The sequence below is a fragment of the Mustelus asterias genome, chromosome 19 (assembly GCF_964213995.1).
Source record: "Mustelus asterias chromosome 19, sMusAst1.hap1.1, whole genome shotgun sequence".
NCBI lineage: Eukaryota > Metazoa > Chordata > Chondrichthyes > Carcharhiniformes > Triakidae > Mustelus > Mustelus asterias.
Window position 1 is genome coordinate 76,378,336 of NC_135819.1, and position 26,887 is coordinate 76,405,222.

Consider the following 26,887-nt stretch of genomic DNA (forward strand, 5'->3'; position numbering starts at 1 on the left):
AAAGGTGCTCTACAAATACAAGTTGTTGTTTCAACTAAACTTAGGTAAGAAATGAGAACACAGACTCCACTGTCCTGAAGTAGACAAGTGTGGAACTCACTTATACAGAGCAAGTAGGTCAAGATTCCATCCTTAGTGGGAGTTGGCTTAGCTACTTTCAGCCTCTGTAACAGTGAAGACTCTAAAATTGACTCAAGTGCCCCTGAGCTAAGGTGAGAAAGATCTTGTCAAATTCCCCAGTTTCAATCATTATCTCAGAGTTTTGAAACCAAAAGAGAAAACGCTGGAAAATCTCAGCAGGTCTGGCAGTATCTGTAAGGAGAGAAAAGAGCTGACATTTTGAGTCCAGATGACCCTTTGTCAAAGCTAAAAGGCATAGAAAGTGGGAGAAGTTTATACTGCAGGGGGAGGGAATGAAAGATGAGTCATAGCCATAGAAACCTGAGGAAAAGACTGCTAATAGCTGTCCACAGAGAGAACAAAGGCTGAAAATGCTCTTCTTTCGGAATTTTGGTTGGATTGTCAGATCAGGAAAACAGCAGGCCTGGCTGTGATATATCTGTGACTAAATAGGCTGACGATCTGAATTTCTGATGCTCAGCAGAGAGCACAGAGTCTAACTGGCCATGGGCACCAGACAATCCGGCACAAAGTCCTGATACGACTGATTTGCTGCGTACCGCTTGGAGACCAAAAGACAAAGCAGTGCCTTTGACATGCATAGGCCTTGTTTCAACCTTAAAATGAACTTCAAGCAATGCCCTCTCCACCTCTTATTCCTTGTAGAGATTAATCGGGTCCATGGTATTCTTGAGGCTTGACCTGTTCAAGAAGGCTTATTTGGTAGCAAATACCATGGTATTTGCTACCAAATAAACCTGTTGGACTTTAACCTGGTGTTGTGAGACTTCTTACTGTGTTTACCCCAGTCCAACGCTGGCATCTTCACATCAAGAAGGCTTCTCACAGGGAGATGGTCGTTTGAGATCGGAACATAAACCAGAGGAGGACATTCATCACCTCAAGCCTGTTACACTATTCAATTTGATCATGGCTGACCTGTACTATTACTCCATTTACTCTCCCTGGTTCTGAATCTCTCAATACAGTTGCCGAACAAAAGACTATCACCATCGCTCTTTGTGTCAACACGGACATGGTGGTTTGTACAAAAATGCTGTTCAGCTGATATTTAACCACAGTTAGTATATTTAGTACATTTGATGACTATGATACAAGAAACATCCCTTCCAAGTGTGTCACAGGTCCAGTGCTCTGGACAAGCACTTCACATACCAGCAGATGACTTAAACTAGAGACCGGGGGAGCTCACCCTGGAAAACATGACATGGCGTTAGCTCTGCCTCAGCTTCACTGCAGTGGAGATTTGAAAGACCAGGGTTTTACTCTCTTGCCCATATTCAAAGGACACCTGTTCTGAGCATTGTTGATGGCATGTGGATTCCTGCAACATTGGTTGTCAGACGTTAAGGAAACAAAAGTCTCTACAGCCTTAACCCCAGCTTATTATTAACTTTCACTGGTCCTCACACTAAGTAAGCAGTCTCACAACACCAGGTTAAAGACCTGAACAGAACTGAGTCCACCACAAACTCAAATTTTGTCAATTTTGTCTTTTAAAAAGCATTTAGACAGTTACAAGGGTAAGATGGGTATAGAGGGATATTGGCCAAATGCGGGCAATTGGGATTAGCTTAGGGGTTTAAAAAGAAAGGGCAGCATGGACAAGTTGGGCTGAAGGACCTGTTGCCATGCTGTAAACCTCTATGACTCTATGACTCTAAATGATCATAAATCCCACAACGCTACACAAGGGACAGTCCAATTTGCTTCATATATTGCAATACACACACCTTTCTAAAAACAGGAGTTAATGAGGTGGCACAGTGGCACAGTGGTTAGCACTGCTGCCTCACAGCGCCAGGGACCCGGGTTCGATTCCCGGCTTGGGTCACTGTCTGTGTGGAGTTTGCACGTTCTCCCCGTGTCTGCTTGGGTTTTCTCCGGGTGCTCCGGTTTCCTCCCACAGTCCAAAGATGTGCGGGTTAGGTGGATTGGTAAATTGACACTTAGTGTCAGGGGGACTAGCTAGGGTAAATGAATGGGGTTGTGGGGGATAGGGCCTGGGTGGGATTGTGGTAGATGCAGACTCGATGGGCCGAATGGCTCCCTTCTGCGCTATAGGATTCTATGAGAATTATGTACCAAAGAGTTGTAGTTTCCGTGGACACACAGCTTCCTGTCTCTCTTAGCATTATTGATCTCCTCATAATGTTACAGAATCTCTAACCACCGCTAATCATCAAAACTACACTAACCACATTCTGGAAACTCTCAAGCTGTCTCGGTAGAGGTGACAGTTGCAATGATATCATTTGATTTTCAACCCAGTTTAAAGGGGGGAACCATCATATTCAAAAGCAGTGACAGTGGGTTGAATTTTTCTCGTTGTGTGGTGGCTTGGTTGTAGATGGAAAGATTGGGAAAATAATGGGGTGAGGAGGATTGTGTTGAGTCATGACCCCAATGCATTCCCACAACCAGACAACTGTCCCAGGGATGGGCTAAGAAGAACATTGGCTGCCCACTTGACTGAGGTGGACAACCAATTGACAAAGTTAAAATGTCAATTAGGGTTAATTTTACAGCCTTGCATCATGTGCAAAGTTCACCAACTTAACAGAGGTAGTCTCATTGGCCAAGTCCATGCCAGGGTGTCAATCCATAAAGAGCGTGTTCATAAAAGAACACAATCGCAGATAAGGCCAATCCAGCATGGGGGAGATTTCTCTCTATACCTACATACCTACCAACATAGATCCTTACTAACTGCTTACCGCTGTACAGCACAGCGAGGGTGCCTCCATACTGAGGTATCCTGGTGGCCATTGGCCTGTCTCAGCAGTTCTCATCTCTCCCAAGGCTCAAGACCAGTCAACCTTCTGTTTCAGCTGGCAGCATCAGGTGTCCACATGCCATCCTCATTGGGCGGCGAGCAGAGAGGCAGCCAATTTAAAATCAGCCTTTGGGAAGATTGTTCACCTGCCTCAACTCTGGCTCCAGATGCCCATTTGGACCTGATGCCATGTTCCAAAGCATGTGGTAAAATCCAGTCCAAAGTGTCACCGTGTTGGTCCACCGATAATGATCAGTTGTGGAAAAGGGTTACCCGGTTCTGGGCTATATGAAAACCAAAAAGGTCCAAGTTCAATTCCCGAAGCGCACTGTTTGACTTTCTCAACCGAGGACTCAATGGAAACAAGTCAATCGGCCTCAGTTGTCCTGGAGTCCGATAAGAAACAATGAACCATGGTTTCCAATTCTGATCCCAAGCCAGAGAATTTCACTGGAAAGTGAGGTGACGATCATCTCCAACAGTCCCTCCTGCCAGAATTCACTAACTTTGCTCACGCATGAGGAACAGGCCACCGGGACAAGGATTTGCGGAAGTGTGAACTGGAAGAGAAGTGGGAAAGTTGGCAAAGGATGGTGAGGTGAGAGGTTGTTGGGTCGTGGGGGGGGGGGGGAAGGGAAAGTTGGCAAAGGATGGTGAGGTGAGAGGTTGTTGGGTCATGGGGGGGGGGGGGAAGGGAAAGTTGGCAAAGGATGGTGAGGTGAGAGGTTGTTGGGTCGTGGGGGGGGGGGGGGGGGGGGCAGGGGCAGGGGGGGGCGGGGAGTGGTAGGAGTGGATGCTGGAAAAGAAAGTTGAATTATTTTTATTCATTTCACGGGATGTGGGCGTCACTGGCCAGCATTTACTGCCCATCCCTAATTGCCCTTGAGTAGGCGCTGGTGAGCCACCTTCTTGAACCGCTGCAGTCCCCCTGTTGTAGCTACACCCACAGTGCTGTTAGGAAGGGAATTCAAGGATTTTGACCCAGCAACAATGAAAAAATGGTGATATATTTCCAAGGCGCGGTGGCTCAGTGGTTAGTACTGCTGCCTCACAGCGCCAGGGACCCAGGTTCAATTCCCGGCTTGGGTTACTGCCTGTGCGGAGCATGCACGTTCTCCCCATGTCTGCGTGGGTTTCCTCCGGGTGCTCTGTCTCCCTCCCACAGTCTGAAAGATGTGCAGGTTAACTATATTCGCATTGGCCGTGCTAAATTTTCCCTCAGTGTACCCAAACAAGTGCCGGAGTGTGAGATTTTCACAGTAGCTTCAATGCAGTGTTAATGTAAGCCTACTTGCGACACTAATAAATAAACTTCAAACTTAAACTTTAAAAGTCAGGATGGTGTGTGGCGGGGAATTTACAGGTGGTGGTGTTCTCATGCATCTGCCAACCTTGTCTTTCTAGGTGGTATAGGTCACAGGCTTGGAAGGTGCTGTCGACAGAACCTTGGTGAATCGCTGCAGTGCATCTTATAGATGGTACACACTGCTGCTACATCGGTGGTGGAGGGAGTGAATGATTATGATGATGGACAGGGGTTGGTGGTGGATCCAAATGGTAAAGTAGCATTGCAGGTGACATTTCAGGAAGGGTCAGAGCTGTACATGTTGCCAGCATTTATTGACTATAAAATGAAAATGGAGGACTGAGTTGGTGAAGAAAACAAAATACTGGACAAAGAAGAACTTAAAATAAATCCTGTAAGCAAACAGTTGTGTAAGACCTTTAGGTAAATAAATCATGTGGAATTCATAAGATATAAGCAGAGAAGTTCAGCAAACTTCATTGTTGAATTACTCAGTGAAGTAGAATAAATATAAAACACTCAAAAATAAATAACGCATGTCTTTACAATGTTTGAAATTAAGGAGTAGTCCTTTTTATTACTTTTAAAATAAATGCAAAATGAATGTAGCAATAAATAAAGGAATGTTGTTCAGGGAATGTAATAAATTGTGACATTCTTTGCCTGCACAAGGCATGTATCTTGTTCTGTTTGCAGAATCTTCAAAGGCCTGTTTCCCGAGCGTTGGAGGAGAAACCAGTTACAGAATCATAGGATTATGCAACGCAAGATATTTGACACACCAGAACATCTGCACCAACTCCATGAAAGTACTTTTCTTCCCTTTTCCCTTCTCTGTACCCAGGCCCGGTTAAAAGTTTTTGTTGATCTGTTTCACCTTCAGAAATTATGGATTCTGCTGCTACAGGCAACTTGAACGTCCTGCCACTGTCACACACCCTGCGTGTGGTGGAACAGTGGCCTGTTGGTCACTGGCTGCTGATCCCACAGCCCGCACAGAATTGAGAGGCAGCTCCAGGGATCACTTGGATGACTCTTTCACTCAGCTAAGATGAGGAGGGTAAGTTGATTTGGCATCAGTGCGGTAAGCAGATTAGCTGAAGGGCCAGCCAAATGCCTCCAGCCAAATCGGCTACAAAATACCTGACATGAACAAGTCCTTTTCCATATCGTGAATCATCCAACAAATAGAGAAAATAGTGAAATCTGATGAAATTGGGGGGATGGTCATTAAGCTATAGGTGTGGCAGATGTGCACCCCCGTCTATTAGAATAGAGTATGTCTGCTTTTCACTTGCCAATCTGGGGCAGAAAAGTTCAATTTAGCATCTCCTGGAATAGATTCAGTACCATCTTGGATGGGGTGATATACAGGCATTCTGAGCAGTCACCTTAAGCAAGATATGTAAATGCGGGCCTACTGGATGTTTAAGGAGCCTTCTCAGTGATTGGTCAGTGCTAACTGAAACCTGCAATGTCCACATTCCCCTCAGATTTTCCCAATCATGCTGCAGTTTAGCCAGTGGTGCATAAAGTGGAGGCTACAGACAGTATGTTCTATCTTTTTAACACCAGGAGGAACTTTCATTGTGGCCACTACTAAACCATCCCCCGCCTTCTCTGCATGTATTTTCCCGTCACCCCAAAGACATACATGAGGGCAGTTGCTGCCATCACACATTGGTGTGGAGTCAACTGCCGAGCTGCCACTGGATGCACGATTGGCATCAACAGCTGACCAGAGTTATGCCAATGCAGCACAAGACGCAATTTCAGCCAAGTTCCCGGTCTCTGACCTCCAGTGTTCAATCCAGGCCCAGTGATGTTTGGTCCCAAAAACAGGCATAAACCAATTTCGAAACTGGGAAGTTCATTATAAGCTCTTGCATGCGTAAGTTCAAAGATGGATCCTGCCGCATTGGGTGGTTCTCCCAACACCCGTCACCACGGTGTGAAACCTGCATCATAGACTCTGGACACTGGACCTTCGACAACTTGTGGGAGAGTATAAAAGCTGGAGTCTGATGATGCAGCTGTATAGAACGCTGGTTAGGCCACATTTGGAATACTGCGTCCAGTTCTGGTCGCCGCACTACCAGAAGGACGTGGAGGTATTGGAGAGAGTGCAGAGAAGGTTTACCAGGATGTTGCCTGGTATGGAGGGTCTTAGCTATGAGGAGAGATTGGGTAGACTGGGGTTGTTCTCCTTGGAAAGACGGAGAATGAGGGGAGATCTAATAGAGGTATACAAGATTATGAAGGGTATAGATAGGGTGAACAGTGGGAAGCTTTTTCCCAGGTCGGAGGTGATGATCACGAGGGGTCACGGGCTCAAGCTGAGAGGGGCGAAGTATAACTCAGACATCAGAGGGACGTTTTTTACACAGAGGGTGGTGGGGGCCTGGAATGCGCTGCCAAGTAGGGTGGTGGAGGCAGGCACGCTGACATCGTTTAAGACTTACCTGGATAGTCACATGAGCAGCCTGGGAATGGAGGGATACAAACGATTGGTCTAGTTGGACCAAGGAGCGGCACAGGCTTGGAGGGCCGAAGGGCCTGTTTCCTGTGCTGTACTGTTCTTTGTTCTTTGTTCAATAACTTCCCTCAATTAACAATGGGGCCTGCATACAACAGTGAGAGACTGGAAACAGATGAATCATCTGTGGCAATGAATTAATTGGTTTTGCTTTCAAGTGTTTTTGCAACAAGAAAATTTCAGAAGACAGGAAATTAAAAGTTCATCAATATACATGAAGCACAGTCAGCAATATTGAAAATTCTGGATGATTTGCAAGACTTTACAAAACTGGAAAGTCTACTATAAGAAACAATATGAAACTGAATGATTTTTTTGAGTCAGGTTAAATTTCTAGTTGTTATCTTTGGGTACAATGGATCACTTTCTATCATAGCTTCCTATGAAATTCAATGGAATTTCAGTGGTTAAAACAAAAACAAATATAAAATCTGATGTCCTGGTTTGCCAATGCATCTCATTTGGCCTCCTCAATAAAATTCCCCAAAAGACTTTATTTTCAGGTGTCCTACTCATTCTAGCATTAACAGCTCAAGGCAAAAGACCTGAGGGGTTAGCTGCCTGAAGTATCTTTATAAGCCAAACAGTCTAAAATGAACAGTGCTGAGGTACTCTAGATGTCTAAAGGAAAAATCAAATGTAGGAAGACCATGTTCAATACAAAATCCTTCCCCAACCCCATATGAGAAACATTGAAAAAGGGTTCCAGAAGAAATCATCCAAATAAACCCTTCTGATCAGGAGAGAACAAGTGGCAGGAATGTTTGGTGCTCACTATTACTCTCCTGGCCTTAGATTTTCCTCACTCTGACACGTACAAGACGACCTGTAAAAAACTGGCAAAATGAAATTCACCAAAGGCTTAAAAAAATCGAATATTCAAAAACAATTTCAAACACGGGCCTGTGATAGACCATCACTCTGCACACACATGTTGATAGACTGTCACTCTGCACACACATGTTGGGCAGGTATGTTCATCATTGCTTCACTGGCAGACTTTAGATTGTGGCAAGGAATTTCCCTCATTTGGTCACCCTAGCATCACCCTTTCCAGTTTGCAAGAGGGTAGAACATGGGAAGCCAGCCAGGAGTGCACTGTAATTGTCAAATCTAGAATATCAAGGCAGGGATTAGCAGATGAACGTAGAATATGGATGAGTATAGGTGTTAGATTTTAACACTCAGCAGGGGATTGGCCATCTGTTATTCACCCTGTCCATGTCAGTATGAAGGAAAATAAGATGGTCCATCTGCTACAACCCATTGTCCACAATTGATGACAGTTAAAATCAGAGTCCACGTATGAATCACATCCTGTCAATCTTCCTTTCTTGAAAATGAATTCACCTCTCCGATTCTCAACTACACAGCAGAGAGCCTAAGCTCCAGCATAATCCTTCCTGATATCTCTCCTAAATTTACGTTATTATTTTGAAGAATGGCCTGGAATGGCAAAGCGGACAACACTGCTTCGTGTGGGGAGAGGCCATGGCGCTGTGGTGTTGTCAGTGGGCTAGTAACCCAGGGCAAGATTTGGGGACCATGGCTAATGGTGAAATTCATGTCCAATGCATAAAAGAAGTTGCTTTTTTCTAAGAACAATTCCAAACGAGAAATTGAATAAGGAAATTTGGCGTGTCCGCTATGACACCCATCAATTTTTACAGATGCACCATAGAAAGCATCCTTTCCAGATGTACCACAGCTTGATATGGCTGCTGCTCTGACAAAGACCGCAATAAACTACAAAGGGTCCTGAACGTAGCCCAGTCCATCACACAAACCATCCAATGACTCTGTCTACACTTGCCGCTGCCTCGGCAAAGCAGCCAGCATAATTAAGGACTCCACGCACCGCAGACGTTCTCTCTTCCACCTTCTTCTATCGGGAAAAGGATACAAAAGTCTGAGAACACTTACCAACGGACTCAAGAACAGCTTCTTCCCTGCTGCCATCAGACTTTTGAATGGACCTATCATATATTAAGCTGATCTTTCTCTACACCTCAGCTATGACTGTAAAATTACATTCTGCACCCTCTCCTTTCCCTCTCTATGTACGGTATGCTTCGTCTGTATAGTGCAAGAAACAATACTTTTCACTGTATACCAACACATGTGACAATAATAAATCAAATCAAATCAAATCAAAAGCAAGTATGATCACTGACCGTCTCCAAAAGGCAAGGGTATAACCACTTCCCCTTTATCATCAACATTAGCAATCCCCTACCTTGAAAGTCCTGGGTGTTACGATTGACCAGAAACTTAAATAGACCAATACCATGGCTACTAGAGCAAGTCAAAAGCTGGGAATTCTGTGGCAAGTAACTCACCTTTTGATTTCCCAAAGCCTGTCTACCATCCACAAGGCACAAGTCAGGAATGTGATGGAATACTCTCCACTTGCCTGGATGAGTGCAGCTCCAACAACACACAAGCTCGACACCATCCAAGACCTGTGTGGAGTTTACATGTTCTTCCTGTGTCTGTGTAGGTTCCCTCCGGGTGTTCCGATTTCCTCCCACAGTAAAAAAATGTGTAGGTTAGGTGAATTAGTCATGCTAAATGCACAGGGTTACCGGGATAGGGCGGAGGGAAGGGCCTGCGTAGGATGCTCTTTCGGGGAGTCAGTGCAGATTCTGCACTTTCTGTACTGAAGGGATTCTATGGATCTACAACAACCAGCCTGAGCAGGAATCCACCAGCTTAACTGTGCATTCTCTCTACCACTGCCATGGTAGTGGCTCCAATGTGCACCGCACGCACTGCAGCAACATTAACAACTCAAACCAGAGTCATAAAAGCAGTTAAAATTGTCTTGTTTTCCCCAATGGATGTGCTGGCATCAAGTCAACTCAATCTGCAGCTTTTAGCCATAGTCATCTTAGACAAGGCCAGTGCCTGTTTGTTCGAATTCTGCCCTCAGGCACCACCGAAGATTTCTCTGTAATAATGTTCCAAGCTGGGTTCTGCAGCTACTGAGCTGTTTTTCTTTTCTCAGCCCATGAATTACTCACCAGCACATGGGAATACTGGAGCCAGGCCGCAAAAGTGCCAATCAGTCTCTCACTGCATCAAAGTGATGCTTCAGGTCTCCACAGTTAAACTTGAAGTGAACTGGAGCATGGGGATAAACAAAAAATGAACTTTCAGTTCAACACAAAGTCTTAATCCTGTTGAGATAACTAATCATTTTGGAAACTGATAATTCATTGCAAATACAGTTTAAGTTTATTTATTAGTGTCGCAAGTGGACTCACATTAACACTGCAACGAAGTTACTGTGAAAATCCCCGAGTCGCCGCATTCCGGCGCCTGTTCAGGTCAATGCACCTAACCAGCATGTCCTTTGGACTCTGGGAGGAAACCGGAGCACCCGGAGGAAACCCGTGCAGAGAACATGCAGATTCCGCACAGACAGTGACCCAAGCTAGGAATCAAACCCGGGTCCCTGGCGCTATGAGGCAGTAGTACTAACCATTGTGCCACCCTGCCACCCCATACTGTAAAGGCCTTGAAAGTACAGTATTGAATGAAAAAGTTTAAGTGGATTGCAGCACAGCTGGGAGATCATTCAACATCTCTCTTCAGTTTGTGGGTGAAGATTTGTATGAATGAATTTGTCACACTGTGGATAGTCAGTACTGAAGAATGAAGTAGTTTTGCAACCCGTGTGAGGAACATCTGACACTCCCGATTCAGGTATGTCTATATACAGGGTTCTGTCTCCTTCAGTACTTTCACCAATACATTGCCATCCCTTCTCTAAAATGCCTTTCACCAGGCTAATGTTTATTTAAGTTTAACATTTGTTAACATTACTCCTTATTCGCATGAAGGTAACAATAACCACACGCAGGTTAAATCTATTAAAGTGGGGGGTTCATAGAAATCATAGAAACCCTACAGTACAGAAAGAGGCCATTCGGCCCATCGAGTCTGCACCGACCACAATCCCACCCAGGCCCTACCCCCATATCCCTACATATTTTACCCACTATTCCCTCTAACCTACGCATCTCAGGACACTAAGGGGCAATTTTAGCATGGCCAATCAACCTAACCCGCACATCTTTGGACTTGGGAGGAAACCGGAGCACCCGGAGGAAACCCACACAGACACGAGGAGAATGCGCAAACTCCACACAGACAGTGACCCAAGCCGGGAATCGAACCCAGGTCCCTGGAGCTGTGAAGCAGCAGTGCTAACCACTGTGCTACCGTGCTGCCGTGGGGTTGGGTGACAGTCAAGTCAGACGTAGCAACCAAGGGGCTATGCAAAGACTGGTGCATCAGTGTAGTCAGTGGAAGCAAAAATCAGGAGAGATGGAAAGTAGGTTGACTGGTTTGATTTTGATTTGATTTGATTTATTATTGTCACATCTATTTGTATACAGTGAAAAGCATTGTTTCTTGCACAGTACACAGACAAAGCATACGTTCATAGAGAAGGGAAAGAGAGTGCAGAATGTAGTGTTACAGTCATAGCTTGGGTGTAGAGAAAGATCAACTTAACGCGAAGTAGGTCCATTCAAAAGTCTAACGGCAGCAGGGAAGAAGTTGTTCTTGACTCGTGTATCTTGACTTTTGTATCTTTTTCCCGATGGAAGAAGGTGGAAGAGAGAATGTCCCGGGTGTGTGGGGTCCTTGATTATGCTGGCTGCTTTGTCGAGGCAGTGGCATTTGTAGACAGAGTCAATGGATGGGAGGCCGGTTTGCATGATGGATTGGGCTTCATTCACGACCCTTTGTAGTTTCTTGCAGTCTTGGGCAGAGCAGGAGTCATACCAAGCTGTGATACGACCAGAAAGAATGCTTTCTGTGGTGCATCTGCAAAAGTTGGTGAGAGTCGTAGCTGACATGCCAAATTTCCTTAGTCTTCTGAGAAAGTGGAGGCGTTGGTGGGCTTTCTTAACTATAGTATCGGCATGGGGAGACCAGGACAGGTTAAGTTCCTGATGTCACAGGGATCTTCTCAACATCACCCAGGCACCCTGCTGAGTCCAAGCCCAAGCGGTGTCGGGAGGCGGCCTCTTAACAATACACCATGAAGGTCAGAGCTGCCTCCTCTTAATTCCGCCTCCCCCCTGCCCCCCACACACAAATCATGGAGAAACTGAGGTTCAAAGTCACAGCTGCATCTGCAAGCAATCCTGTGTAGAAGCTTCACTTTTCACAGTGATAGCCTGACATTCTTTATCTTTAAATGTTCTGATGGCTTCAGAGATCGTCCCTATTTTGCAATGCCCTCACCATCCCCTACCTGTGTCAGCAGCATGGCCCTCCTGCTCCAATGTGGGAGCCAGCCATGCTGAGCTGCAGGTCTTCTGATTGGGCCTCCTCCCTCGGGAACACGCCCGCTGACCTTAATTAGGCAACAAAGTGTAACACTACATCCTGCACCTGGCTGGGGCCATTCCTGTGGCCCACACCAGCGAGTTCCTGTTGCTCACACGTTCTATTCCCACCTGTGGACCAGTGGCCACCTCCCATCAGTTTCAGACTACCAGAATCCTGGGAGCTTGTGGATAAGGTGCTCCCAAAATCCAGATTCTGACATTCGTCACACTCCCACTCACACAGCCTCAATTATTGCTCCAAATCCCCAAGTTAAAATCAGGACTAAAATGCTCAAGTCATTCGAAAGAGAGTTACATGTTTTTATAGCCCCAATGGAGGGATGATATAGATAAAGCAAATGGCCCAAGACATCAGATAGGTAAATACACTTCCTCCATGATCACCCTCAACACCGGTGCTCCGCAAGGTTATGTTCTCAACCCTACTATACTCCTTATACACCTATGACTGTGTGGCCAAATTCCCCTCCAACTCGATTTTCAGGTTTGCTGATGACACCACCGTAGTGGGTCAGATCCCAAACAATGATGAGACGGAGTGCAGGAAAGAGATAGAGAATCTGGTGAACTTGTGCGACAACAATAATCTCTCCCTCAATGTCAGTAAAATGAAGGAGATAGTCATCGACTTCAGGAAGCATAGTGGAGAACATACCCCTGTCTAAATCAACGGGGATAAAGTGGAAATGATCGAGAGCTTTAAGTTTCTAGATGTCCAGATGACCAACAACCTGTCCTGGTCCTTCCATGTTAACACTATAGTTAAGAAATCCCACCAACGCCTCTACTTTCTCAGGAGGCTAAGGAAATTTGGCATGTCTTCTATGACTCTGACTCTCACCAACTTTTACAGATGCACCATAGAAAGCATCCTTTCTGGTTGTATCACAGCTCAGTATGGCTCCTGCCCTGCCCAAGACCGCAAGAAACTACAAAGGGTCGCGAATGAAGCCCAGTCCATCATGCAAACCAGCCTCCTATCCACTGACTCTGTCTACACATCCCACTGCCTCGGAAAAGCAACCAGCATAATCAAGGACCCACACGCCTCAGACATTCTCTCTTCCACCGTCTTCCATCGGGAAAAAGATACAAAACGCTGAGGTCACACACCAACTAACTCAAGAACAGCTTCTTCCCTGCTGTCACCAGATTTTTAAATGGACTTACCTTGCATTAATAAGAACATAAGAACATAAGAACATAAGAACTAGGAGCAGGAGTAGGCCATCTGGCCCCTCGAGCCTGCTCTGCCATTCAACAAGAGCATGGCTGATCTTTTTGTGGACTCAGCTCCACTTACCCGCCCGCTCACCATAACCCTTAATTCCTTTACTATTCATCTGATCTTTCTCTACACCCTAGCTATGACCTTAACACTACATTCTGCACTCTCTCGTTTCCTTCTCTATGAACGGTATGCTTTGTCTGCATAGTGCGCAAGAAACAATACTTTTCATTGTATGCTAATACATGTGACAATAATAAATCAAATCAAATCAAAAACATCTGTTCTTATCTTTATGGAATACCATACATTGGCCGGAACTCTACCACCTCACCCGCAATGGCAACCGGTGCGGGCGAGGATCCAACAACGGAAATCTCCATTGGCCTCGGGCAGGAATTTCCGTTCTTGCCCTAGCAAGGCTGTAAAATCTGACCATGTATGTTTTCACATAATTTCACCTCTTGATGAAAACATGTCTATCTTTGTTATTCATCAACTGACATGCAGCAATTTATTTTTAACCTACAGGGTGAAATTTCCTATGTGCTGGAGGTAATGTAGATCTTATTGCATTTTATTATGTAATCAATTTATAGAATATGCTAATTCATACACTAAGGTTGCTAAGTAGGTGACGTCTGTGCTGACTCAGACACATTCAATGGATGGATGACAACCCAGAGAACTTCTATATGGCGAACAGGTCATGGCCTCCACTACAAGGACACCTGCAAATGAGGTAGGTAGGTGGTGAATATTGACAACAGTTGCTGTCGGTTGTGAGCTCTAGAGTCTGATCGTTTGGAAGGTCTTTGGAAGAGGCGAGCAGAAATGAAAAGCTCATTTGAGCGAGAAGCGGGCCCAGGGAAAGAGGGCAGCGAATTGAGCATCTTCTCAGCCCACGTGCTTCCTCTGCAGGAAAGCTGGAAGAGATTGCCGTGCCAGAACGGGGCTCTTGTGCCACACTGAGTGACGCTTAACAAAGAGCTGACGCACCGCAACGCAAACCACCATCGGTTCACCAAGTAAAGGCTACCACAGGAAGTCTATGCTTCAGGAACTGCGTCAACCTCTCTTTGTTGCCCTCTTTTATATTGTCCTTGTGAGTTATTCATGTTAATATACAGATCCACCATTAAGTGTTTCTTTGCAGAGATTGTTCAGTTGTTAAATTCTAGTGTGCAAAACTGACCCATGCCTGCCTTTCAGCCCACACGCTATTACAGTCCACTGCTTAATGTAGCACAGGTCCACGACCCAGAAGAGGAAAAAAAACTGTTTGGACTCTTATTTTCCAGTGTTTACAGTTTTTTTCTTTCTTGGTATGAAGCAGATCTGCATTCACATAGTACATGATGTACTATGACACATAGTACATACTTCACATGGTACATTAGAGCTACATTGGCAGCATTGACACTGGTGACAATGGCCCACCAGCTGATTTTCTGCAAGCACTTTGCAGGCAATGGCAGGAGACCTGGTCAGGTTACATTGGTTTAGTGGTAACCATTTCAAAGCCAGGGGAGTGAATGATTTTGCACGCTGGTGAACAAAATAATGTCAGTACCAGGATTCAGCTGTCGGTTTTTGATGTAAGATGTGGTACTCCATCAGTATAAAACACAGCATAGAATAGAATAGAATAAAATCCCTACAGTGCAGAAGAAGGCCATTCGGTCCATCGAGCCTTTACCGACAACACTCCAACCCAGGATTGATCCCTGCATCCCCACACATTTAGCCTCCTAATCTACCTGATATAAAGGGGCAGTTTAGCATGGCCAATCAATCTAACCTGCACATCTTAACCTGCACACGGGTGACACAGTGGTTAGCACTGCTGCCTCACAGCGCCAGGGACCTGGGTTCAATTCCCGGCTTGGGTCACTGTCTGTGTGGAGTTTCCACATTCTCCCTGTGTCTGTGTGGGTTTCCTCTCACAGTCAGAATGACATGCTGGTTAAGTGCATTGACCCGAACAGGTGCCGGACTGTGACGACTGGGAGAATGTCACAGTAACTTCATTGCAGAGTTAATGTAAGGCTTACTTGTGACTAACAAATAAACTTTGAACTATGGGAGGAAACCGGAGCACCCAGAGGAAACCCACGCAGACACCGGGGAGAACATGCAAACTCCACACAGACAGCGACCCAAGGCCAGAATTGAACCCTGGTCCCTGGTGCTATGAGGCAGCAGTGCTAACTACAAAACATCACACCAATGTGGCACCCATTCGAGCACCATGGAACTCATCAACAAAAAAGGTGCCAACCTATGAAATTCCAGACGATGTCTACCCACTGCCAAGGAATTATTCAGAATGATGTCAGGATTCCAAGAAGCACCTTCTGATCCTGGGTTCACCATTTATTTCAGAGCAACAAGATTAATGACACATCATCTTGCGAGTGTAGATGGTATCACCTGACATAGAATGTAGAAAATCAAGGTACAGGAAATGTTTGCAAAGAAATGGAAAAGTTTTTCAGCTGCAAATCATGATGATTTCCCGTTCACCCATCGTATCACCCCAGACAACAGGTGCCATCCACGGTTGGACAACATTCCAAGGTATCTCTTTCTGGCATATTTTCTCTTGCAAGCTCAGAGACATTATTGTATCAGCCATTGAGTCGGAGGCAGGGTCGAACTTACAGAAACATGATTTCTTCTCATGCATAACACTGAGAGAACATGGTGATTGGCCAATTAATTACCCTGGCCAGATAAACCAGTTCTGACGGTGGAGACAGCAATTGTCGCTGTCTGAATATTTTTGCGTGGGTGAGCAAACTCCCAAAGTGAAAGTAATAGATCACAGCAACTCTTGTTCTTATGTAGCAGTCAAGAAAGCCCTTTTAAAAAAGAATAGGGCGAAGTGGCAGCAATGAAAAACTGAAACCAATTCACTGTTTTGCATTTTCTGCCATTCTCTGAGTTCCTGGGAATGACTTTAAACATTTTCCTTAAATTATGCTTACTTTATTTGCCTTTTTTCTGGTGTCAAAGTGATCAGCTGCTTCAGGTGTAGGGATAGACAGGGATAGTTTCATTGCTGTTTTATACAATTCATGCTCATGTGATGTTTCACCTTTAACCACAATGCGCCTGAAGACATTTTTGCCACCATTTCTCCCCTTACTTGTGGATCTCATGGCATGCTGCTATAAGTGTCTCTGAACCATAATTCAGGGCGGCACCGTGGCACACCGGTTAGCACTGCTGCCTCACAGCACCAGGGACCCGGGTTCAATTTCTGGCTTGGGTCACTGTCTGTGCAGAGTTTGCACATTCTCCCCATGTCTGCGTGGGTTTCCTCCGGGTGCTCCGGTTTCCTCCCACAGTCCAAAAGACATGCTGGGTAGATACATTGGCCGTGCTAAATTCTCCCTCAGTGTACCCAGACAGGCGCCGGAGTGTGGCAACTCGGGGATTTTCACAGTAACTTCATTGCAGTGTTAATGTAAGCCTACTTGTGACTAATAAATAAACTTTAATTCACAGCCTCCCTATCTCTCTCTTCTTTTGATTTGATTTATTATTGTCACATGTATTGACATACAGTGAAAAGTATTGTTTCTTGCGTGCTATACAAAGCATACCGTTATTAGAGAACAATGTTGTTGAAGTTATCATACATATAGGAGATATGCGGTTTGTGGCCCTTGCAAAAAGATTAATGAGCAACTCTGCAGTGTGAGAATAGAGGCAAGAAGTGTCACAGGCTAGGCATTAACAGACGAGATTAAAAGCCAAATACTGTGGATGCTGGAATCTGAAACAGAAACAGAAAATGCTGGAAAATTTCAGCAGGTCCGACAGCATCTTTGGAGAGAGAATAGAGCTGCCGTTTTGAATCAGGATGACCCAAAGATAGGGGAGTTTAAAATTAGAGAGCATAGGTTTAACGTGAGAAGGAAGAGATACAAAAGGGTCCAGAGGGGCATTTTTTTTCATACAGAGGGTGGTGAGAGTCTGAAACAAGCTGCCAGAGGTAGTAGTAGAGGCGGGTACAGTTTTGTCTTTTAAAAAGCATTTAGACAGTTACATGGGTAAGATGGGTACAGAGGGATATGGGCCAAATGCGGGCAATTGGGACTAGCTTAGGGGTTTAAAAAAAAGGGCGGCATGGACAAGTTGGGCTGAAGGGCCTGTTTCCATGCTGTTAAACCTCTATGACTGTGACCCTTCATCAGACCTCCTCTGACAAAGGGTCATCCAGACTCGAAACATTGGCTCTCAGCTAAGCTATAAAAAAAAGTAAGATGGATTATGAGAGTAAACTAGTTCAGAAAATAAAAACAGATAGCAAAAGCTTCTATAAATATATAAAATGAAAAAGAGTGGCTAAAGTAAACATTGGTCCTTTAGAGGATGAGAAGGGGGATTGTAAGTTTTTCGGGCAACTCAGGCCTTTTTTATGAGCTGGGAAAAGGACTTGAACCCTAAAGAACTGTGAAAGTGGCCACACTTGGCTGCAGGACTTGACTTGGTCAGTGAGCCCAGCCAGCCTGTGTGTGTGTGTGTGTGTGAAGGGGCCCAGTCCAAAAATTGCAAGCAGCCAGAAACCAGACAGACTGCTGATTAGGTTATCAGCAGCACAAAAAGGACCTGACGACCTCACCAGACTAGGCCGGCAGCAAGACAATACACCTGGTCTGGACTCAATACAGGTGATAATGGCCTTGTCTCAGAGCGAGGAGAAGCCCATTTCCCTAATGAGAAAACAATTAAACGATCTCCGATGGAACAATAAAGGACAGCAAGAGACCTATCACCTGGGATGGGACCATCTGGTCTCTATGGACTGTAAGATCGCAGCTGCAGATAACACGAGCAAGCCTTTGTCTGTGGAACTGCCGGTTGGAAGGGGGGCGGAGTTGGCAGGAAAAGAATTCAAGTTTTACAATATAAAAGGATGGTCAGGCCGGCCATTTCTTTTTTTTTCTCTTCGGACCAGCATGACAGCACTCCTCTCCTGTTTCCTGCCTCTCGTTCGTCTCCAGCACGCAGCCTGAAGCCCACTGAGCAATTTAAACTAGGATTGTGAGTATCCCCTAGTAATTCGCGAAGTTCCCGAGATCATCATAGTGGATGAGGCTTTGGGGAAAGGGGGGGGGCTTTTGCATGCACCTTTCATAGTTTAAGACGTGGTAAACTTGTATAAAGTAAGAATTCCGTGGTGTCCGTTTTAGTATTCCTTCCATAGCTATAGTCTTATAGAGCATAAGGCATGGTGTGTTGTTTTCCTGGTGTTTGGTGACCTTTGACCTTGATGTTTTAATAAATATATATATATATATATCTTTGACTTCCATTGGAGTCCGTTTTGATCTTTTCAATTTCTCACCAATGATCTCTGACTAAGTCACAATATAAATATTCCTTACCATAATTCCGGAGTCTAGAACTGAGGATACCCTGGGCGCTTCGAAACCGCCCACTCAGGAAAGGCTGCCAGGTAGTGGATAGGCAGCAGTTTCCTTTTCTCTCTCTTGGGAGCGCTACTCTAGTGAAGTAGACGCAAGGTGGCCATTGTTCCATCGACGAGAGAGAGAATCACTCGGGCATTGGTGGGGTTTGGGTGACGGAGAACCAAACCTAAAATAAGCCCAGTGGAGTTAAAAAGAGGGATCCCGCTACAGGATATAATAACTGGAAATGAGAAAATGGCTGAGGCATTGAACAGGTATTTTGTATCGGTCTTCACAGTGGAAGACACAAGTAACATGCCAAAAATTGATGACAGGAAGGCCATGGCAGGTGAGGACCGAGAAACTATCACGATCACGAAAGAGGTAGTGTTGGGCAAGTTAATGGGGCTAAAGGTAGACAAGCCTCCTGGCCCTGATGGAATGCATCCCTGGGTACTAAAAGTGATGGTGGGGGTAATAGCAAATTACTAGTGGTAATTTACCAAAATTCGCTGGACTCTGGTTCCCCCAGATTGGAAAACAGCAAATGTGGCATCACTGTTTAAAAAAGGAGGTGGACAAAAGGCAGGTAACTATAGGCCAGTTAGCTTTGTGGTGAACCATCGTTGGTTCCCACTGGATAGTACTGAGCCAGGGTCTGGCCAGTACTACGAGGATGTACATATGTTACTGTTGGGTTGTGCTACTTGTTGCTGTTGGGGTTAGGGTGGGGTTGTTACACCTTTGTACTGTAGTGTTGTGGTACATCCCAGTCGGGCTCCGCCTCCTGGGAGAGGTATAAAAGTCCCTGCTCTGGCTGGGACCCCTCAGTCTGGGATCGTATATATAATTATTGGCTGCTTCATTACAGTAAATAAAAGCCTTTATTTCCCGAGCATCTAGCCTCGTGTTTGATAACGCGCATCAATTTTATTTACTGTTGTTAAACTCTCGTTGAAAAAAAAAGAGAGTATGGAGCAGATCCTGAAGCCGGAACGCCTTACATTAGATCCACGTGCGGTGGGCGCCTCTAACACCTTCGACCACTGGCTGAAGTGCTTCGAAGACTACCTGGCAGCCTCCGCAGCGGTCACCACAGATGATGACAGACTCCGGGTCCTCCATGCGAGGGTAAGCGACACTGTCTACCTCGCGATCCGTGCGGCCACCGATTATACAAAGGCCCTCGAGCTTCTGAAGAAGCGTTATATCAAACCGCCCAATGAAATACACGCTCGTTACTCTTAGCCACTCGACGACGGCAGTCTGGCGAAACGATGGAGGAATATGCGAACGAGCTCCTACAGATAGCCAGGGGCTATAACTGCAAAGCTGTGTCGACTGAGCAGAGCATGAACGACCTCGCCCGAGATGCGTTTGTGGCGGGAGTCGGATCGTCGTACATTCGACTTAAACTATTGGAGAAAGGTAACCTTGACCTTACCCAGGCAATCGAGCTAGCAGAGATGCTGGAGACGGCCTCCAAAAGCTTAGTATTGTATCGGGAAGACCACGTGGAGACAACGTGGCAGGAGCAGTCGCCAATCCCTCCTCGTCCCTCGGGTTCGAAATGCTGCGTAATGCCGTGCTCACACTTGGGCCAGACGACAGCAGCAGCTCCGGGCGGCCCGCGGTGTTACTTCTGTGGGGGAGCGAAGCATACTCGGCAACGGTGTCCCGCTAAGGCTGTGTTGTGCTCCGCCTGCGGTAAGAAAGGGCACTATTCGAAAGTGTGCCGATCTAAATCTAGGAACGGCAGTGCGGCCTGCGATTCTTCAGAGCTCGGCTCTTCATCGTCGAAATCATCGAGGGGTTCGTCCACATGCGAGGCCAGGACGATGCCATTACGGTCGATGGAGTCGGAGGTGTGTGACCACCAGGGGTCGCTGAGTTTGGCGCCATCACCCACGTGCGACTTATGGGAGCGGCCATGTTGGTCGGCACCGACCGCGAACGATCAGCAGGGGTCCTCCTCATCGATTTCAGCTGCCTGCAGTGGCGCTCAGGAACCAACGGTGGCGTCGATCATCCTGGACCAGGCCAAGCCTCATAGACTTGACAAATCTATGATGAATATCCAGGGAAATGACCACATGATTTATTGTCTGTTTGACAGTGGGAGCACTGAGAGCTTTATCCACCCAGACACTGTGAAGCGGTGTGGACTCCGGATTCAACGTGCCAAACAGACAATCTCTATGGCATCGAGGTCCCGGTCTGTCACCATGCTAGGGAGTTGCGTGGTAACTTTGACGGTGCAAGGCACAGTTTACGAGCGTTTCAAGCTCCTAGTGTTGCCGTACCTTTGCACGCCAATACTTCTCGGACTAAACTTCATGGTCCACTTGAGGAGTGTAACCCTACAGTACGGTGGGCCACTCCCTTCACTGGCAGTGGGAGAACAGCAGCAGCCTCCAAATTGCCCAACGCGCCCCGCCTGTAGCCTCTCGACGCTGAAGATCACCACACCCTCCCTGTTCCAGAATCTTGTGCCAGGCTGCAAGCCCATCGCGACTAAAAGTAGGCATTTCAGCGCTGAGGATCGGATCTTCATTAGATCTGAGGTTCAGCGGCTCCTCAAAGAAAGGATCATACAACCCAGTGCTAGTCCATGGAGGGAGCAGATCATGGTGGTCAAGAGCGGGAACAAACCCCGGATGGTCTTTGACTATAGTCAGACCATTAATAGATATACGCAGCTGGATGCGTATCCTCTCCCGCGCATATCTGATATGGTCAATGGCAGTACTGGGTGTTCTCCACCATAGACCTCAAGTCTGCCTACCACCAACTCCCCATTCGCCCAGAGGACCGACAATACACGGCTTTTGAGGCGGATGGTCGCTTGTATCACTTTCTCAGGGTTCCCTTTGGTGTCACCAATGGGGTCTCGGTCTTCCAGCGTGCTATGGACCAAATGGTGGACCAGAACGGGCTGCGGGCTACCTTCCCGTACCTGGATAATGTCACCATCTGCGGCCATGACCAGCAGGACCACGACATGAATCTCCTGAATTACCTACGCACTGCATCTCGCCTGAACTTGACCTACAACAGGGAGAAGTGTGCGTTTCGTACGTGCCGTTTAGCCATCCTAGGATACGTGGTGGAAAACGGGGTCATTGGCCCTGATCCAGACCGTATGCGCCCCCTTTCTGAACTTCCCTTGCCTGCTAGTGCGAAAGCACTGAGAAGATGCTTAGGCTTCTTCTCTTATTATGCGCAGTGGGTTCCCAATTACGCGGACAAAGCCCGTCCGCTCATTAAGTCCACGACTTTTCCCCTAACGCCAGAGGCTCAGTTGGCCTTCGATAAATTAAAAGCCGACATCACGAAAGCCACGATGCACGCTGTTGACGAGTCCATCCCCTTTCAGGTGGAGAGCGATGCATCTGATTTCGCTCTGGCCGCCACACTTAACCAGGCGGGCAGGCCCGTCGCATTGTTTTCCCGCACCCTCCAAGGCCCCGAAATCCGGCATTCAGTGGTGGAAAAGGAGGCCCAGGCCATTGTGGAGGCCGTCAGGCACTGGCGCCATTACTTGGCGGGAAAACAGTTCACCCTGATCACGGACCAGCGGTCCGTGGCGTTCATGTTTAATAACACGCAGAGGGGCAAGATCAAGAATGACAAGATCTTGCGGTGGAGAATTGAACTCTCCACCTATAACTACGACATCATGTACCGTCCAGGGAAACTCAATGAGCCCTCGGATGCCCTCTCACGTGGAACATGCGCCAGTATACAGGAGGACCGTTTGCAGGCTCTCCATAATGACCTATGCCATCCTGGGTTCACTCGGCTCTACCACTTTATAAAAGCCCGCAACCTGCCCTACTCAGTGGAGGACGTCAGGTCCGTAACAAGAAGCTGTCGGGTTTGCGCAGAATGCAAACCGCACTTTTACCGACCTGACAGGGCACATTTAGTCAAGGCCACTCGTCCCTTCGAGAGACTGAGTGTCGATTTTAAGGGCCCCCTTCCCTCAACAGATCGGAATGTGTACTTCCTCAATATCATTGACGAGTACTCTAGGTTCCCTTTTGTTGTTCCCTGCTCTGATACATCCGCTGCCACAGTTATCAAGGCATTCCGTGATCTCTTTACCCTGTTCGGGTACCCCGGCTACATCCATAGCGACAGGGGCTCGTCGTTCATGAGCGATGACTTGAGGCAATTCCTGCTCTCATACGGGATTGCCTCTAGTAGGACCACGAGCTACAACCCTAGGGGTAACGGACAGGTGGAACGTGAGAATGCTACAGTCTGGAAGGCTGTCTTACTGGCGTTGAAGTCAAAAAGTCTTCCAGTCTCCCGTTGGCAAGAGGTGCTCCCTGATGCGCTCCATTCTATTCCCTCCCTCCTGTGTACGGCAACCAATGCTACTCCCCATGAGAGGATGTTTTCATTCAAACAAACAAAGAACAAAGAACAATACAGCGTCGGAAGTCTTCCTCGGGGACCTCATTACCGTCTTGGTTGACGTACTCAGGACCCGTCCTCCTGCGGCAACATGTAAGGGCCCGCAAGTCCGACCCGTTGGTCGAACAGGTCCATCTCCTCCACGCCAACCCTCAGTATGCCTATGTGGCATACCCTGACGGGCGAGAGGACACGGTCTCGATCCGAGACCTGGCGCCAGCAGGGGACGTAGCAACTCCTGTCGCTCCCATACCCCCTGTTACAAACCCCTTAACTCTTGTTTCTCCCCCGGACACGGCGCGGGCAGCATCGGGACCATTGCTTAACCCTTTTACTCCCGTGTACAGCTTGCCTGAGTCCAGAGGATGGTCGCCACTGCAGGGCGTGTCAGGACCCCATGGACTACCGTCACCTCAGGGTCAACCGGCCTGTGAGTCCGTGGAAGAACAGCTGGACGCCGCCTTGGGGAGAATGCCACCGCAAGTGCCTACTCCGGTGTCACCGCCGGTATTGAGGAGGTCACAATGACGGTGCGGTCCCCCTGACCATCTGAACTTATAGACTGATGACACTTTATTCTGTTTTTTGTACCCCGCCGGCCTTTGTTCTCAAAGGAGGGGTGAATGTGGTGAACCATCGTTGGTTCCCACTGGATAGTACTGAGCCAGGGTCTGGCCAGTACTACAAGGATGTACATATGTTACTGTTGGGTTGGGCTACTTGTTGCTGTTGGGGTTAGGGTGGGGTTGTTACACCTTTGTACTGTAGTGTTGTGGTACATCCCAGTTGGGCTCCGCTTCCTGGGAGAGGTATAAAAGTCCCTGCTCTGGCTGGGCCCCCTCAGTCTGGGATCGTGTATATAATTATTGGCTGCTTCATTACAGTAAATAAAAGCCTTTATTTCCCGAGCATCTAGCCTCGTGTTTGATTACCCGCATCAAGCTTAACTTCTATAGTAGGGAAAATGCTTGAATCTATCATCAAAGAAGAAATAGCGAGACATTTGGATATAAATTGTCCCATTGGTAAGACGCAGCATGGGTTCTTATAAAAACATATAAGATTATGAAGGGAATAGATAAGATAGAAATGTTTGACTAATTTGGTGGAATTCTTTGAGAACATTACATGTGCAGTGGACACTGGGGAACCTGTGGATGTGGTATATCTGATTCCAGAAAGCATTTGACAAGGTGCCACACCAAAGACTGCTGCATAAGATAAAGGTGCACGATGTTATGGGTAATGTATTAGCATGGATAGAGGACTGGTTAACTAACTGAAAGCAAAGAGTGGGGTAAATGGGTGTTTTTCTGGTTGGCGATCTGTGACTAGTGGTGTGCCTCAGGGATCAGTGTTGGGACCGCAATTGTTTATGATTTACATAGATGATTTGGAGTTGGGGACCTAGTGTGTCAAAATTCGCAGATGACACTAAGATGAGTGGCAGAGCCAAGTGTGAAGAGGATGCTGAAAGCCTGCAAAGGGATATAGATAGTCTAAGTGAGTGGGCGAGGGTCTGGCAGATGGAGTACAATTTAGGTAAATGTGAGGTCATCCATTTTGGTAGGAATAACAGCAAAATGGACTATTATTTATATGATAAAAAATTGCAGCATGCTGCTGTGCAGAGGGACCTGGGTGTCCTTGGGCAAGAATCACAAGGAGTTGGTTTGCAGATGCAGCAGGTAATTAAGAAGGCAAATGGAATTTTGTCCTTCATTGCAAGAGGGATGGAGTTTAAAAACAACGAGGTTATGTTGCAGCTGTATAAGATGCTGGTGAGGCCACACCTGGAGTACTGTGTACTGTTTTGGTCTCCTTACTTGAGAAAGGATATACTGGCACTGGAAGGGGTGCAGAGGAGATTCACTAGGTTGATTCCGGAGTTGAGAGGGTTGGCTTATGAGGAGAGACAGAATAGACTGGGGCTATACTCATTGGAATTCAGAAGAATGAGGGGAGATCTTATAGAAACATATAAGATTATGAAGGGAATAGATAAGATAGAAGCAGGGAAGTTGTTTCCACTGACAGGTGAAATTAGAACTAGGGGGCATGGCCTCAAAATAAGGGGAAGCAGATTTAGGACTGAGTTGAGGAGGAACTTCTTCACCCAAAGGGTTGTCAATCTGTGGAATTCCCTGCCCAGTGAAGCAGTTGAGGCTACCTCATTGAATGTTTTTAAGGCAAAGGTAGATAAATTTTTGAATAGTAAAGGAATTAAGGGTTCTGGTGAGCGGGTGGGTAAGTGGAGCCGAGTCCACGAAAAAATCAGCCATGACCTTATTGAATGGTGGAGCAGACTCGAGGGGCCAGATGGCCTACTCCTGCTCCTAGTTCTTATGTTCTTACGTTCTTATCTGTCTCCACAGATGCTGACAGACCTGTTGAGATTTTCCAGACTTTTCTGAAAATTACCTATGTTCTATTTAATTAATGATCTATTGAATGCTTATTATCACAATCACATTAGCAAAGATAGATGAAGCAAGCCCAATGTACAAGGATGCATTAGATAATTTGTTAATTTCTCACCAAACTTGCAAATTGGGCTTCCTGCAAGGTTTTCATCTTCTTTTCTTTCCAGCTCACACTATTTGCTGGGAGGAGTTTTCAGGTTGGTGACAATGATCACTAAGTGGTGGACAAAGTAGTGGCACGGTGGCACAGTGGTTGGCACTGCTACCTCACAGCGCCAGGGACCCAGGTTCAATTCCGGCCTCAGGTCACTGCCTGTGTGGAGTTTGCACATTCTCCCCATGTCTGCATGGGTTTCTTCTGGGTGCTCCGGTTTCCTCCCACACTCCAAAGATGTGCGGGTTAGGTTGATTGGCCATGCTAAATTGCCCCTTAGCATCAGGGGGATTAGCAGGGTAAATATGTGAGGTTATGGGAATAGGGTCTGGTTGGGTTTGTGGTCGGTGCTGACTCAATGGACCGAATGGCCTCCTTCTGCACTGTAGGGATTCTATGATGATTCGATGAACCTGTCCGAGAGTTGTCTCCTTCTATCTTTATTGTGGAAACATTGGACCCCCATTCACTGCCCAATCTTAATGTTAATAAAAACCCTTAGTTGACCAGTAAAATTGCTATCAAATGAGGAGATCAGGGGATCTCCTCTCCTCTGGATCAACCACTGCTTGGTTGAAGGCTGTGCCAGCTCAGCCTTCAACAAAGCAGTGAATGTTTAACAATGAAGACCTCCACAAGTCAACCAAGTCCTTGTGTGTATCCCCATCCTCCTGCTGCAGTGAGACCTGGACTATGTTTCAGTGACACATGCACTCGTGAAATTCCATCAGCAATGCCCCTCCGGGTACAATGGGAGGACTGTCAAACAAATGCGACTGTTCTGCTTGAAGCCAACTCCAAAGTGCTCAAGCAAAACTCCTGCAACATCAACTACAGTGAACTGGGCACGGTATCCAGATGTTTCAAAGGTATCTCCCGCCACCGGGTCCTGTTTTCTCATCTTTCAGATGGTCAGCATTCAGGGAGAGGGCAAATAAACCACTTCAAAGGCATTCTAAATCTCTCCTTGAAGGATGCCAACAATGGTTTTACTGATTGGGAGAAGCTTGCTACCAGTCGTTCTGTCCATCAAGTTGCATCATCTCAATGATGGGGCAGAACGACGGCAGTGAAGGGAAGAAAAGGAAGTAAATCCTGCACTCCACAACCCT

At 46.6% G+C, this 26,887-nt stretch overlaps 1 long non-coding RNA gene across 1 annotated transcript in view; it reads right to left on the reverse strand.

The window, feature by feature from the left end:
- The window catches only part of LOC144507591 (uncharacterized), a 100,200-nt gene extending 90,502 nt beyond the window's left edge, over positions 1-9,698 (reverse strand). Inside the window, exon 1 of the long non-coding RNA XR_013500120.1 lies at positions 9,099-9,698. This is a non-coding gene — a long non-coding RNA (uncharacterized LOC144507591). The remainder of the gene's footprint in view (positions 1-9,098) is intronic.
- Between the last annotated feature and the right edge of the window lie 17,189 nt (positions 9,699-26,887).